At 43.0% G+C, this 14,481-nt stretch overlaps 1 protein-coding gene across 3 annotated transcripts in view; it reads right to left on the bottom strand.

The window, feature by feature from the left end:
• MGRN1 (mahogunin ring finger 1) overlaps nucleotides 1-14,481 on the bottom strand; it is a 117,556-nt gene that overhangs the window by 88,563 nt on the left and 14,512 nt on the right. The window lies entirely within an intron of this gene.

The following is a 14,481-nucleotide window of genomic DNA, read 5'->3' as shown; positions in this document are numbered from 1 at the left end:
AAGGAAATGTCCTTATCTGTTAACAGGTATTTTCCAGGGAGTACAGGAGAAGCAGCCACACATGCAGGCAAAGTCATCTGTCAGCGCCTACCGATAGCATTTCTAAAAAGCTACGGGAAAGGCCAGAAAGCTTTTCTGGGTGCGTGGAATTAGCTGCTTAGCTACTATCTCTGCAAAGAGGCTCCCTCAATCCTATGTAAAAGCTTTTTGCACTTCAACTTTATAAGAGGAAGAAGGTGGGTGTGTGTGGCTGCTTATCCTGCTTTCCCTAGAGGACAACCATCAGAGGTAAGCAACTTTGCTTTCTCTGAGGACATGCATGATAATACACATGGGAATCCTTAGCCAAGGGTTACCTTCACAAAAAGGGGGGAGGAAGAACTCCAACATATGGGAAAATAGCTCTAGTAAAGCTTGGAAAGCTTTTCTAGACGTGCACAGGGGCCCCTCAGTTCTTTTTGTCTGTAGTCCACTTTGTATGTTTCCTTTCTCCCATGGGGGAGAATTTTTTCAGCACAATTGGTCCTCCTCCATCACTTTTTTTTTTTTGGCTCTAGCAAATCTCTTTAATCTTCTTCATTACCAGCCATTCAGCAAAACATTTTTGGTATGGCTTCTGTTACAGCCTCAGTCGGCCTTTCCTTTTTTTGCCATTTTGGACTTTGATTTCATCGCATCTGCTTTTCTCACCGTGGCCGAGTGGCTTCAGAAGATACCTGTGCTGCATAGCAAGACATCCATAATAGATCATGTAAATTAGGTTTGCCTAGTTCAGCTTGTGCTTCATAAAAGCATTTCTAGGAATAGTGTCCATGTCAGCGCCTCAGATAAATCACCCACGTGTGACAGCACTATCCTACTTATCCTTACCAAAAAAGCTTCTACAAAAAAACTCACCTGACCATCTCTCTTATGGAACTCTGGGGGGAGACTTGCCTCACCAGTCTGCTACATTTTTTGAGGGCGTAAATAACATGTGGATAAAGATGAGCCAGTTGATAGAGTGTTCCTGGAATTCCAGAAAGCATTTGACAAAGTCCCTCATGAATGACGTCTTAAGAAATTAAAAAGTCATGGGATAGGGAGCAGTGTCTTGCTGTGGATTGGGAACTGGTTAAAAGATAGAAAACAGACAGCAGGGCTAAATGGTACATTTTCCCAATGGACCAAGGTGAATAGTGGAGTGCCCCAGGAACACTGCTTTTTAATATAAACAACTACACATGGGAACAAGTGAGATGATCAAATTTGCTGATGACACAACATTATTAAAGTTGTTAAATCACAAGAGGATTGTGAGAAATTTTAAGAGGACCTTCAAAACTGGGAGACTGGGCATGCAAATGAAATGTAATGTGGACAAGTGCAAAGTGATGCACTTAGGGAAGAATAATCCAAATGATAGCTATACAAAGCAAGGTTCCACATTAGGAATCACCATTCAGGAAAAGGCATCATCATTAATACTTTTAAATCTTCTCCTCAGTGTGCAGCAGCCAAGAAAGCAAATAGAATGCTAGGAATTATTAGGAAAGGAATGAAGAATAAAGTAGAACATAAAAACATAAGACATGCCATAATGGGTCAGACCAAAGGTCCAAGAAGCCCATCATCCTGTTTCCAACAGTGGCCAATCCAAATCACAAAAACCTGGCAAGATCCCAAACATTAAATAAATCTCAAGCTACTACTGCTTAATAATTAAAAACAGTTTATGGATTTTTCCTCTAGGAAATTATCCAAATCTTTTTAAAACCCAGCTACATTAACTGCTGTAACCACATCCTCTGACAATGAATTCCAAAGCTTAACTATGCACTGAGTGAAAAAATTTTCTTCGATTTGTTTTAAATGATTTACTTGCTAGAATATGATAATGCCTCTGTATTGCTCCATGGTACGACTTCATCTTGAGTAGTGTGTACAGTTCTAGTCACCACATCTCAAAAAAGATAGAGCAGAATTATAAATGGTACAGAGCGCAGGGCAACCAAACTGATAAAGGGGATGGAATGATTCCCTTATGATGAAAGGCTAAAGAGGTTAGGACTCATCAGCTGGGAGAAGAGAGGACTGAGGAAGATATGATAAAAGATCTATAAAATAATGAGTAGAGTGGAACGAGTAAACATTAATCAGTTGTTTACTTTTTCAAGTTAAGTGTAATCACTCAGCCCAGAAGAGAGAATGCAATCCTGGCCCAGGTAGCATGATGAACACCAAACTTTCAGATGAGCCATTGACACTAATAGTTCAGGCAGCTGGCACGCATTTCGAAGGGGAGACTTTAGACAGTTCCGGCCTCTGTTTGGGGAAAGGACAAGAAGGGTGCAAGTTGGGCTTGTCCATGATCTGACAGCACCATGGGGGTTGTGGTGGGAAGAGAATCAATCATAGCAGCCTTCCCCAGGAAGGTGATACTCTTCTCTTCAGGCTATTACAATGAGTAAGCTGCCTTCAGAGGCCACAGACTTACATGCTAGAGGCTATTTTCATGGCTATCACCATCCTTGAAAGATTGGTTGTGAACTCTGACTTAAAAACTTTTTCTATAGAGATATCTATCAAGGTTCAGACCCAGGAAGAGACTCTGAAGAAACATTCTGAAAAGCTGGATTTGATAGACCAGCAAGGTTACCAGGTCAGCAGTAACTAAAGATATTCTAATCATTCACGACACGCTGGAAGCACTAGAAAACCAGTCCAGACGCCTACATTTTCCAAAATCTCTTCTTGGTCCTGTGGAAATGCTGAAATACTGGAATTACCAGCAGAGGCACATTATTTGCTGGGCAAGACGCACAGCATGCAGAGATTAAAGAATACCATTGTAATGGTTCCACCAGACGGTATACAAAATCAGCAAATAAAATAAATAAATGTGCTGATGGGGAGCTGTTTATGGACAGTTTAAATCTTACACAATATCATGCAAACCTTCTGATTTCCTTTGCTCTTGGTTCCAACTGGTATTGGTCCTTGTGGCTCTTTTTTCATACCTGAGATGGGATTTCTAGACCATATCATTTGGGTTTTTCTGGATATTTCTAAAGCAATGCAAGCTAAGGGAAAAGCAAGAGATTTGCTGGGCGTGGAATTTCTTCTACAGCATTCTTACGTGTGCCCGATTAGATATTTTAACAACAGACACGCTTTTTGTGACCCAAAGCAGTGATAACAGAAGGTGCTCTAAGATGGCTATGCCTGACAACTTGTATGTAATTATGAATAAGTAATATTTGCTAAAATTAGGAGAAGTAACACTAGGATTATTCGGTTCTTTATACAAAAATAAGCTCCTGCAATTTTCTGTGTTGTATCTTCCCTTCAATACTGTGCTCACTAGGAAGTAACATGAGGTGAATTTCCTCTGTCTTTTTCTATATTGCTTATTGTACTTCAATTTATTTTTCGAAAATCTTCTTCAAGGTTTCTGAAAATTGCATAATAAAAAAAATATATCTACCTTTCTGCAGTTCTCAGTATAAACAGTTGTAAGAAGCTCAAGCTGTGTACGCCATGCTTACGACACAACCTCCTGGTCACTGTCTAATAATGTTGTTATGTACAGGAAGTGGGTTTGAGTTTTTTTTTTTTTTAAAAACTGCATATTTATTCCAAGCACCCAGAGCAAAGGAAGCAGGGAATCTGTGAGAAAGCAGATGAATGTGGGTCAAGGTTCATGGTTCATTTTTGGTACCTTTGTACTCTGTGGCATTTCACTAGATACAATACATGTAAATAAAGTCATTGTAATGTGCAGCACATACTGAATGAATCCCAGCAGAAGTTAGGGCAGTCTTGCAGGCTGCCCAGACTCATTTCACTCAGACGCAGTTAAATGTCTCCCCACCCCCTCCTCAAAGCTAACTGGGCAGTGAGCCACACAGAGAATTTTTAGATGGGGTCTTAGAGATGTTTTAGTGATGCAGTAATGTCTTCTGCCATTTTACAGTACAAGGACTGTGAATGTGGAATACATGGAACTGATCTAGTCTAGTTACTGGGCAATGAATGTCACCGTAATTCATTTTCAGAGACGAGAGACTGGTGGACATGACTGTATGGGAAGTGTTACTCCAGCGATTCTGAACCAATCATCATACTCGGGGTGAGGAAGACATTTTTTTCAGTGCTGCAGAATCGGATGCCGGCTTAGGGGTGGATTTTCAAAAAGTTCACACACGTAAACAACAGCATATATATACATAAGTATTTTCTCTTTCACGCGTACGTACACGCGCTTAAAAAAGGGGTGGTCTAGATTTACCAATTTACTTGCATAACGTTATACCTGCTATTTAATCTGGCGTAAGTGATATTAAAGTTGTTTATTGTGCAGTACTGACTAGATGGGAGGTCTGGGTGAACTGGAGGGAGTTCGGGTTGAAAAAGCAGGAGGATCTCAATGTCCTGTAGAAGGACTGGGCGAACTGGTGGACTAACTGGTAAAACTGGTAATTTCCTTGACCCGTGCATGTTTTAAAATACACCGACTTACATGCGTAAAACTGAGATAAATGCAAATCCTACTTTATTTTCACATGTAAAATATACACATGAATATTTTTTTTAATAGGTAGGAAAAGGACACATTCAATGATTAATATACACTCTTTCAAGGCATTGCATGCATTTGTGCATAAGCCTGCATACACACATGTTGCAGGGTAGAGAGATGCGTATTTTATAACACACATCATATGCATGGGTTATAAAATACACTATGGTAAAACTACATGTGGCCATATACACGCACATATGCTGCAGCACGCAGTTGTTTGAAAGTTATCCTCGAGGTGCTTTTGCACCTTCCCTTGGATTAGCATAGAGTCATGAACTTTGGACGGCTTTAGGATTTTGCCACCCCTAGGCTATCACCCCAACTCCCTGATCCCCTCCCCCCAAACAAGGGACAACAAGGCACAGTGTTCTTTGCTCTGCTCTGTCTGCTTCAGGCTCATCTCCTCCCCTGATAAGAGGAGAGGAGCTGGATTATGGAGCAGGGCTTTTCTTTGTTCCCAGCACAGGATGACAGGGCACGTGTGGTAGTGGTGGTTCTGGTGCTGTAATAGGGAACAGAGAAGTTTTTCTTTGCTCTGTCCCTTCTAGCCTCATTCTTCCCCTCTTGTGCTCTGTACTAGGAGGGGAAAGGCTGGAGCAGGATATGGAGGGCTGTCCTCTGCTGAGTGAGCTTCAGCACAGCTGAGAAGCAGCAGATCTTCACCAGGCCTGCTGCCCCCCCCCCCCCGGAATAGGCCTAGGGGTAGATTTTCAAACGAGCGCGAACAGCCTACTTTTGTTTGCGCTCCAGGCGCAAACAAAAGTACGCTGGATTTTAGTAGATACGCGCGTAGTCGCGCGTATCGGCTAAAATCCTGGATCGGCGCGCGCAAGGCTATCGATTTCGTATAGCCTGCGCGCGCCGAGCCGCGCAGCCTACCCCCGTTCCCTCCAAGGCCGCTCCGAAATCGGAGCGGCCTCGGAGGGAACTTTCCTTTGCCCTCCCCTCACCTTACCCTCCCTTCCCCTACCTAACCCACCCACCCGGCCCTGTCTACACCCCCCCCTTACCTTTGTCGGGGGATTTACGCCTCCCGGAGGGAGACGTAAATCCCCGCGCGCCAGCGGGCCTGCTGCGCGCCGGGCCGCGACCTGGGGGCGGGTACGGAGGGCGCGGCCACGCCCCCGGGCCGTAGCCACGCCCCGTACCCGCCCCCAAAACGCTGCCGACACGCCCCCGCAACGCCGCGCGCTCCGGCCCCGCCCCCCGACACGCCCCCCTCCGAGAACCCCGGGACGTACGCGAGTCCCGGGGCTCTGCGCGCGCCGGGAGGCCTATGTAAAATAGGCTTCCCGGCGCGCAGGGCCCTGCTCGCGTAAATCCGCCCGGTTTTGGGCGGATTTACGCGAGCAGGGCTCTGAAAATCCGCCCCCTAGTGTGCCTATTCCTGAGACAATCAATCAAAAGGTTAGACTCATTGGACCTTTTGTCTTCTTTCAACCTAACCAAGAACATAGCTATATAAAAATGGCTACTGGAAAAAAAAACAGAATCTAATGCAAACTTACACAATAATAAAATAAAAGATCATTCTAATCTTTATCTGTTAAGCGGCACATCTTCCAATAACAGTACTGCTGCTTGTATGAAGAGAGGCAGAAAACTATTCAGTCTGTCCACACTGCAAGGACATATCCCAGCTGCCAGCTATTCAGTCCAACTGTTGTAAGATCTCTCCCCTTATCCAAGGCAATTTTTTATCTTCCCCTCTGTACCACACCATCTTGAGTAGATGAGCATACAAGATCCCCTATTAAGTTCATACACAGCATGCCTCCCTGCTTACTGTATAATCTAAATAGCCACTAACATACATCCAGCCTCTTAGTTCCCACCATGGTTTTTCCCAATGGTAAGCTGCCACCACCAACCCAATGCAAATTAAAGTGAAAGTTTAACAATTGTCATGTCACATGTCCTATTACATTTCTCTATTTAACTGTCAGGATCCTACTCGTATGTTTTGCCGTCCAGTTGACTGCCAGACTGACCCAGCTGGGGCACTCATCAGTAGCATTGCTAGACCAGCCTGGCTATCATACTTTTTCTTCATCTTTATTCTCAATTGCAGCCTGCTGATACCAGCCTGATTACTCCAATAGCCTGAAGAGTTGCTTGATCTTGCCTCCTCCCTCTCTCTCGTTCACTTTTAACTAACAATCCTCTCATTGACCACATGTCTTTTTGAAGCCTTTTTGATCTCCACTACCTCCTCTGGGAGGGTGTTCCACACATCCCTTATCCTTTCCTTGAAAAAGTACTTCCTGATCTTGCTCCTGAGGCTTTGGAGCCACAGATACAAGTCCTTTCCATTGAAAAAAGAAAGACTTACTTCTTGTGCATTATTAGGACTTTTCAGGTATCTGAATGTCTGTCACATCTCCAGTCACTCCCCCTTGGGTATTTTTACTTAGATCTTTAAGTCTCATCTCACAGCGCTTTAAATGCAAACTCCACATCATTTTAGTAGCCCTTCCCTGGACCACCTCCAGAACTGGACACAGTAATCCAGGAGAGCTCTCAACAAAGAACTGTGTAACAAAGTAATGCTGAATACAGACCCTAGCATCCCTCCTACTCTGATTTTAGTGAAAAGATTAGACTTTATGACACCTTTTCTTAGACCAACAAAAGAGATCAAATGATGCAGTACATGAGTTTTCAAGAACACACAGGGTCTTTTGATCTCTTATGCTTGTCCAAAAAAGGCTATCAATGTAGATAAATTCTAGTTCTCTCCAGTACCAATTTAGCCATTGAGAACTGTGCACTAATGTAAGACCTCACAATTAGAACAAACATACATCAATAATGAGTCTTCCCTTATATACGCTGATCCTCGACAAGCAGCAGCAGTGCAAGCGTCGGTCAAACATACTGCCCACACCAATGGAGTCAGTAGGAGACTCTCCAGACTGCTCTTTTACTTTGCCTTAACCATGCTCCTGAAAGACCTTTTATAGACGCGAGGGGGTAAATCAGGTTCCATGGCCTCTCTTTCCCGGGCCTGTTAAGAATGGAAATTAGTTGTGATCATGGTGACCACAGGGAGCTGGAGAGAGTCCACCACACCATCTGAAAGGCCAACAAATGGCTAGTCAGTTATATGATCTTGTTTGTAAAACACTGATTAACTTCCTCAAAAAAAAAAAAAAAAAGCAAATAGTTCAAGAAAGGCTACAATCGGAGAAATAAAAAATGATTTGTAAACATGCAACACAGGATATTATGGGGGCAACTGGACCATCTGAAAAGTGCCCTCTACCTGCCTGGCTAAAAGCAGATGCACCTTTAGCCGGACTGAAGGGTGGGGAGAGTGTGGGCATGGGAAACTGTGTGCATGTCAGGCTGGTCTTCCAGCAAAGTTTTGCCCAGTCAAAAAGCAGTTGCAAAATCCAAGGGAAACGGCCTGGATAATGTCCCTTTTATTCAAAACATTTTTATATTCTGCCTCCTCCACCTTATTGTTCAATGCGGATTACTCTGTGTACATGAATAATAGAAGGCAAACAAAATACATAGGCAAACATCATATGAAAATGTAAAACATCTCAATATGACCGCAGAAAAGCTAAATTACCATATAATTTGCAAAAGCTTAAATAAAATATGCCTTGACCCTTTTTCAAAAAGATTTTAAATCTTTTTCATCCCTGGCACAGCAATCCATAATGTTCGAGTAATATACGAAAAAGCTCTGGCACGAGTTTACATTCACGCAAAGCCACAACAGTTAACAGATTCAATTCAGATCACATGTAGCTAGCTTAACTAGCGAACAAGAACTCTCTAAAGGAAGGCATTTATTATCGCCACTTTTCAGGGAGTTCATGCAAACCCTGCAGCACTGTGGAGATGTGCTCTCAGTTCTTGGTACCTATAAGCAGCTTACCAGCTGCATTCTGTATGAATTGCAATACCCGGATTTGGTTCTTCTATTGCCCTCAAAGCTATTACAATAATCTCGCTGTCCAAAGACCGGGACTTGCCTGTTTTAAATTGCTCCACTGGTAACAGGAATTTCAGTAGCCTCAACATTTTTAATTTAAAGAAAGCTACCCTAGCAACTTGCTTAATTTGTGCTTTAAAGCTCAACTTGGAGTTTAAAATTACTGCCAGATTTCTGGCCTCTAAAGAAATTGCCACTGAAAAACCCTTCATAAACCAGGATTTGTCAATCATCTTTAGGGGGCTTTTTCCCAACCCATAAAAGGGAGGTCTTTTGTATATTTAAAGCCAGTTTGTTTTTATTCAGCCAGCAGTTAAGAGTACAAAAATATCTTTGAAAAAAATGGCAAAGGAAAAGTGCCATCAGAACAAGGAATACAAAAAAAACTTTGCTACCTAGTTCCCAGGGTACAATGTACCCACAGACTTTGCAGCTACTTGGGATTGAAAATTGCCACCTATACTATTCTACCTCTGCCTATCCTTACCTCATGTCTGTCAGAGATTTCTCACCTTTTCCTCCATGGCTTTCATCTTCTTATAACAACAACCTCTGCTGCTGAATCAGTCTGCTTCCCGATATGAATGTCATTTTGTGCCAAGATCTGATGTCTTCCTTCAAGTCAAAGGGGGCAGCTGAAATGTCTGATCTAATTATTTTCGTGTCCTTAATTTCTACAGGTCCCTTTTGGTAATTTGGGCCAATGTTCTTGGCACAGCTCTGCTCGCTGCTGCATCTGTCCTTGCCAATACCATCTTTTTTGGGTCTTAGTCAACTACCAAACAGCTTCCGCTGAATCTGGAGTGCAGTGCCGCTCAGCTCATCTGCTTGCTCATTGTTTCTTATTTAAACACCTATTTTTCTCTTCATTGCTGGTTCTAATCGCTATTTAGGGACATTAAGAGCTAAAAATACCACATAGGGTAGAACAGAATTTCAACAATGCAGCTACATCACTTGGTACCTTCAATGGCACCCGGCACAGAATAATGAAGCATGATTGGAGAAGAGCGACGGTGGTCCTGCTTCACAAGAGGAGGAGCAAACAAGAGGCTGGAAACTACAGGCCGGTTAGCCTCATCTCGGTTGTGGGAAAGATATTGGAGTCACTGCTGAAGGAAAGAATTGTGAACTATCTACAAGCAGCAGAATTGATGGACCAGAGGCAGCATGGTTTCACCAAGGGAAGGTCCTGTCAGACAAATCTGATCGCCTTTTTTGATTGGGCAACTAAGGAATTGGATCAAGGAAGAGCTCTCAATGTCATCTACTTGGATTTTAGCAAAGCTTTTGATACGGTCCCGTATAGGAGGCTGGTGAATAAAATGAGAAGCTTAGGAGTGAGTGCCAAGGAGGTGGCCTGGATTGCAAACTGGTTGACGGACAGAAGACAATGTGTGATGGTAAATGGAACTTACTCTAAAGAGAGAGCGGTTTTAAGTGGCGTGCCGCAAGGATCGGTGCTGGGACCGGTCTGGTTCAATATCTTTGTGAGCGACATTGAGGACGGGATAGAAGGTAAAGTTTGTCTTTTTGCAGATGACACTAAGATCTGCAATAGAGTGGACACGCCAGAAGGAGTGGAGAGAATGAGATGGGATTTAAGGAAGCTGGAAGAGTGGTCGAAGATATGGCAGCTGAGATTCAATGCCAAGAAGTGCAGAGTCATGCATATGGGGAGTGGAAATCCGAAAGAACAGTGTTCGATGGGGGGGGGGGGGGGGGGGGGGGAAGGGGTGGTGTGCACAGAGCAGGAGAGAGACCTTGGGGTGATAGTGTCTAACGATCTGAAGTCGGCAAAACAATGTGACAAGGCGATAGCTAAAGCCAGAAGGATGCTGGGCTGCATAGAGAGAGGAATATCGAGCAAGAAAAGGGAAGTGATTATCCCCTTGCACAGGTCCTTGGTGAGGCCTCACCTAGAAGTACTGTGCTCAGTTCTGGACACCGTATCTCCGAAGGGGCAGAGACAGGATGGAAGCGGTCCAGAGAAGGGCGACCAAAAAGGTGGCGGGTCTTCATCGAATGACTTATGAGGAGATATTGAAGAATCTAAATATGTACACCCTGGAGGAAAGGTTGGAGCAGAGGTGATATGATACAGACTTTCAGATACTTGAAAGGTTTTAATGATCTAAAGACAACGACAAACCTTTTCTGTTGGAAAAAATCAGCAGAACCAGGGTCACGATTTGAAACTCCAGGGAGGAAGGCTAAGAACCAATGTCAGGAAGTATTTCTTCACGGAGAGGGTGGTGGATGCCTGGAACACCCTTCTGGAGGAAGTGGTGAAGTCCAAAACTGTGAAGGACTTCAAAGGGGCATGGGATAAATACTGTGGATCCATAAAGTCTAAAGGATGTGAATGAAGAGAAAAGGCATGGGGTAGTTTGCGGGAATTACAGCTACTACCTGGAGATTAATACCCTTATTCAATAAACATAGACATACTCACTGTCAATGCAACTCCAGCATTGCTCTATGCTTCAACGGCAAGAGGAAATGTGGAAAAAAAGGATTTGCATTCACAAAAAAAAAAAACCAAAACAAAACAGGGCGTAGCTTGCTTGTTGTGGCGGTTACTACCCCAAACCAAATAAGTCTGATGCTTCACTTCAATGCATATCCAGCATAGCTCTCTGCTTCAACGGCAGGGGGGGAAAGAGGAAAAGAGGATTTATATTCAGGCAACAACCAACAAGGAATGAATTACAAAGTCTGGGCAAACAATTATGGAAGTAGCTTGCTTGTTACGGCAGTTACTACCCTGAATCAATTAAGCCTGATACTTCACTGGGAATACATATCCAGCGCAACACACTGCTTCATCGGCAGGGGGAATAAAGAAAAAAGCAATTATATTCAGACAACAACTAACAAGGACTGAATGACACAGGCTGGGTAAACAAATAAGCATAGGAGTAACTTGCTTATTGCAGCAGTTGCTACCCCTGACCAATTGAGCTGGATGCTTCGCTTGGATGCAGCTCCAGCGCTGCTCTCTACATCAATGGCAGGGGTGGAGGGAAACTGGAACCAGGGGGTTGCTGATGGGGGCCAAGAGTAACAGATTAAGTATGAGAAAAAAAAAGGTGTGAAAGCTTGCTGGGCAGACTGGATGGGCCGTTTGGTCTTCTTCTGCCGTCATTTCTATGTTTTCAACACAAGTACATTGGGCTAGAACATGGTACCAACTTCTGGCCACGACAGCAAGTCAGTGGGGACTTGCAAACTAACAATTTAGAAATGTAAAGAATGACTGAAGGAAAGTAACTCCTGCAACAGCCAACCACTCAGAATAGCAGCCATTAGGGTAACAGCCAGATGAAAACATAACTTCACCAGCAGGGAAGAATATTGAAAAGAATTATGTAAAGAGAGGCTCATATTTATCTACCTTTCTGGGGCAGAATAATTCTTCAAAGAATGAATGGAAAGTCGGGAAGCCAATTTAGGTAAAAAAATAAAATAAAATAACACTCACACATCAGGTCAGGTTGGGTATTTTTAGGAAGCAGGTAGAGGCTGTGAAATGCTCCATTCCAAAACCAAGAGGGGCAGACAGAGAGAGAGAGAAGAGGAAGAAAAACTAATTGATTAAATATCAAAGAAATCATATTTGTATAATCAAATTTCCTCCGTTATGAATAATTCTAGAGAACTCTCACCACAGCTCGTTATTTGACTAGTTCACTTGGCAATGCCATACCTATCCGGATGTGAGATCTGATAGCACAGTTTTCCTGACAACTCTCTGGGTAAGATAAGATAGGACTGTTTTACCTTTGTTTCCCACTCTGAAATTACTTAGAAATTACTTAGAATATTGCCAATATGAATGCCCCTGCATGCCCTTATTGAAATCCATTCGTGAAGATGTGCCAAGTTATGAATGCTGTGTCACCCCTCAATATGTTCTCTATATGTTGGACTTCCGGCTTATGCTTTGAGAACTATGGAAATCATTCAAAATGCCGCTGCACGTATTCTTACAGTTGGCAGAATGCCTGAACAAATTACCCCATCCTGTTTTCACTACACTGGCTTCCAGTGCACTGCCAAGTGCAATACAATTTATTAAATACTGGCACTTCCCCTTAGATTTCACCTGCATTAAAAGATCATTCTCCATTCATGTAGTCCGAATCTTCTGGATGCTCCTTCTCACTGAGACCAGGGATGGGGCTTTCTATACAGCCGGCCCCTTACCGGCAGCAACGGATAACACAAAAAGATCCTAAGACCTTCAAGAAAGCACTACAGACTTTCTTGTTTAGGGAAACCTTCAGCACTTCTCCATAGGGCCCCCTCTATTACACACTTTGCCCTTCACCAATGTTTTGCTCTTTCACAGTACGCAGTTTATTGTTTTTGCTTGGTAGCAGAACTTAGTTCTTGAAGATATTTTGTAATCCCATGTAACCTGTTATTTTCATGTCTGAACTTGAGTATGTGACATTGTACCCTGCCCCAAACTATTCGGAGGGTGCGGGAAACAATTTTAAATTAAAAATAAAGAAATAAAGAAAAACTAAAAATCAAGTAGCTGGTGAAAGATGGGCACACCCCTCTCACAACTCACAAACAGCAGCCTTCTCAACCCCTCCACGTACACAAACCCCCAACCCATGGACCCACACCGTTCTGTGTGCGTGTCCATTTCTTGCTTAATTTCTGGAAATCTACACCATAGTGTTTCGTGGTAACCGAGCACACTGGCATACTGCTTCGGTTTTACTCTGAAACCTGCTGCTGGGTGGGGAAAAACGGAGTTTTTGGAACAGAGCCCTTGCCAGCATTGTGTGGCCTCTGACTGCCTCACGTAAGTAGCACAACCCTAAGGTTACACATTAACAAGGACACACAAAGGCACCTATCAAGATGCTGTCCCACTTGCCGAGCTCTACGGATAGGGACCTCTGTTTTCAGTTTTTATTTATCACTGTGTGTCAAACAAAAACAGGAGAAAGATCAGTGCAAAGATAAGTAATTCTTTTCGACTGATTTTTCTCCTCTTTATTTTGTCATCATAAACACTGATAAAGTCCCAGGAAAAATAAAATGAAAACCGAAAACAAAGGACCCCCATCCTTGGAATGCTTTACCACGGACTCTCAGATTGTTGGAGGACGACACTGCATTCCAGAAGCAATACAAAACCTAGTTATTTTTAAGAGCTTTTGGATAACTCTACTGCCCGTCATGCTTTTATTGTGCTCCACCTTGTAGCCTTTGGGAAGAAGTGGTTTACGAATCATATACATAAAATTAATAATTGCAATATGTAGAAAAAAACCCAAAATAAACATACTGAAGCATAGCAGGTACTCAACAAGGGCCTGATTTTCAAAAGCATTTACATGCTTCAAATTGGGTTTTACATGTGTAAATGCACTTTTACCCGTGTAAGTGGGCTTTTGAAAATTGCTACAATACATGCCATTGAATTGTCCACAGGATATTCACATGTAAGCACACTTTAAGCACATGTCTTTTTTTTTATATTGCTACAATAATGAGTTTCATTTACACTTGTAACTCCCTTTAACATTCAACGGTAAGTATTTTAAGTACCCTACTCACCTTCTTGTGCAAATCTATGTTGGAAAGCATTCCCAAAGCTATACCTCTACATGCTTTTCCCCATTTGTTAATTTTGGTGGGAAAACTTTGCACATTCAGAGACACAGTGAAGTGCATGTACTGTAATTCCCATTGAACAGCCAAAAGATAAGAGGACAGCCAGCAGAGCAGCAGACAGAAGCCCGATAGCCTGCTATTCTACAGCGTAGTCTGGTCAGAAGCTCAAGCCTCAGGGCAGCGCTGCTCGTGAATCCCTTTGGCTACACTGAGCAACTGAAAGAGACTCTCCACCCAGACTAGCTGGGAAACTCCGAAATCGAAAGGCTGAGAGAAAAATAAGATAAAAAAAAGACTAAGAAAGTAAATTCAGTTTGGTTGCCTTGAT

The sequence above is a fragment of the Rhinatrema bivittatum genome, chromosome 14, assembly GCF_901001135.1.
Source record: "Rhinatrema bivittatum chromosome 14, aRhiBiv1.1, whole genome shotgun sequence".
In the NCBI taxonomy this organism is placed as follows: Eukaryota; Metazoa; Chordata; class Amphibia; order Gymnophiona; family Rhinatrematidae; genus Rhinatrema; species Rhinatrema bivittatum.
Note: the sequence above shows the minus strand (reverse complement) of the source record. Positions and strands in the feature narration are given on the sequence as shown.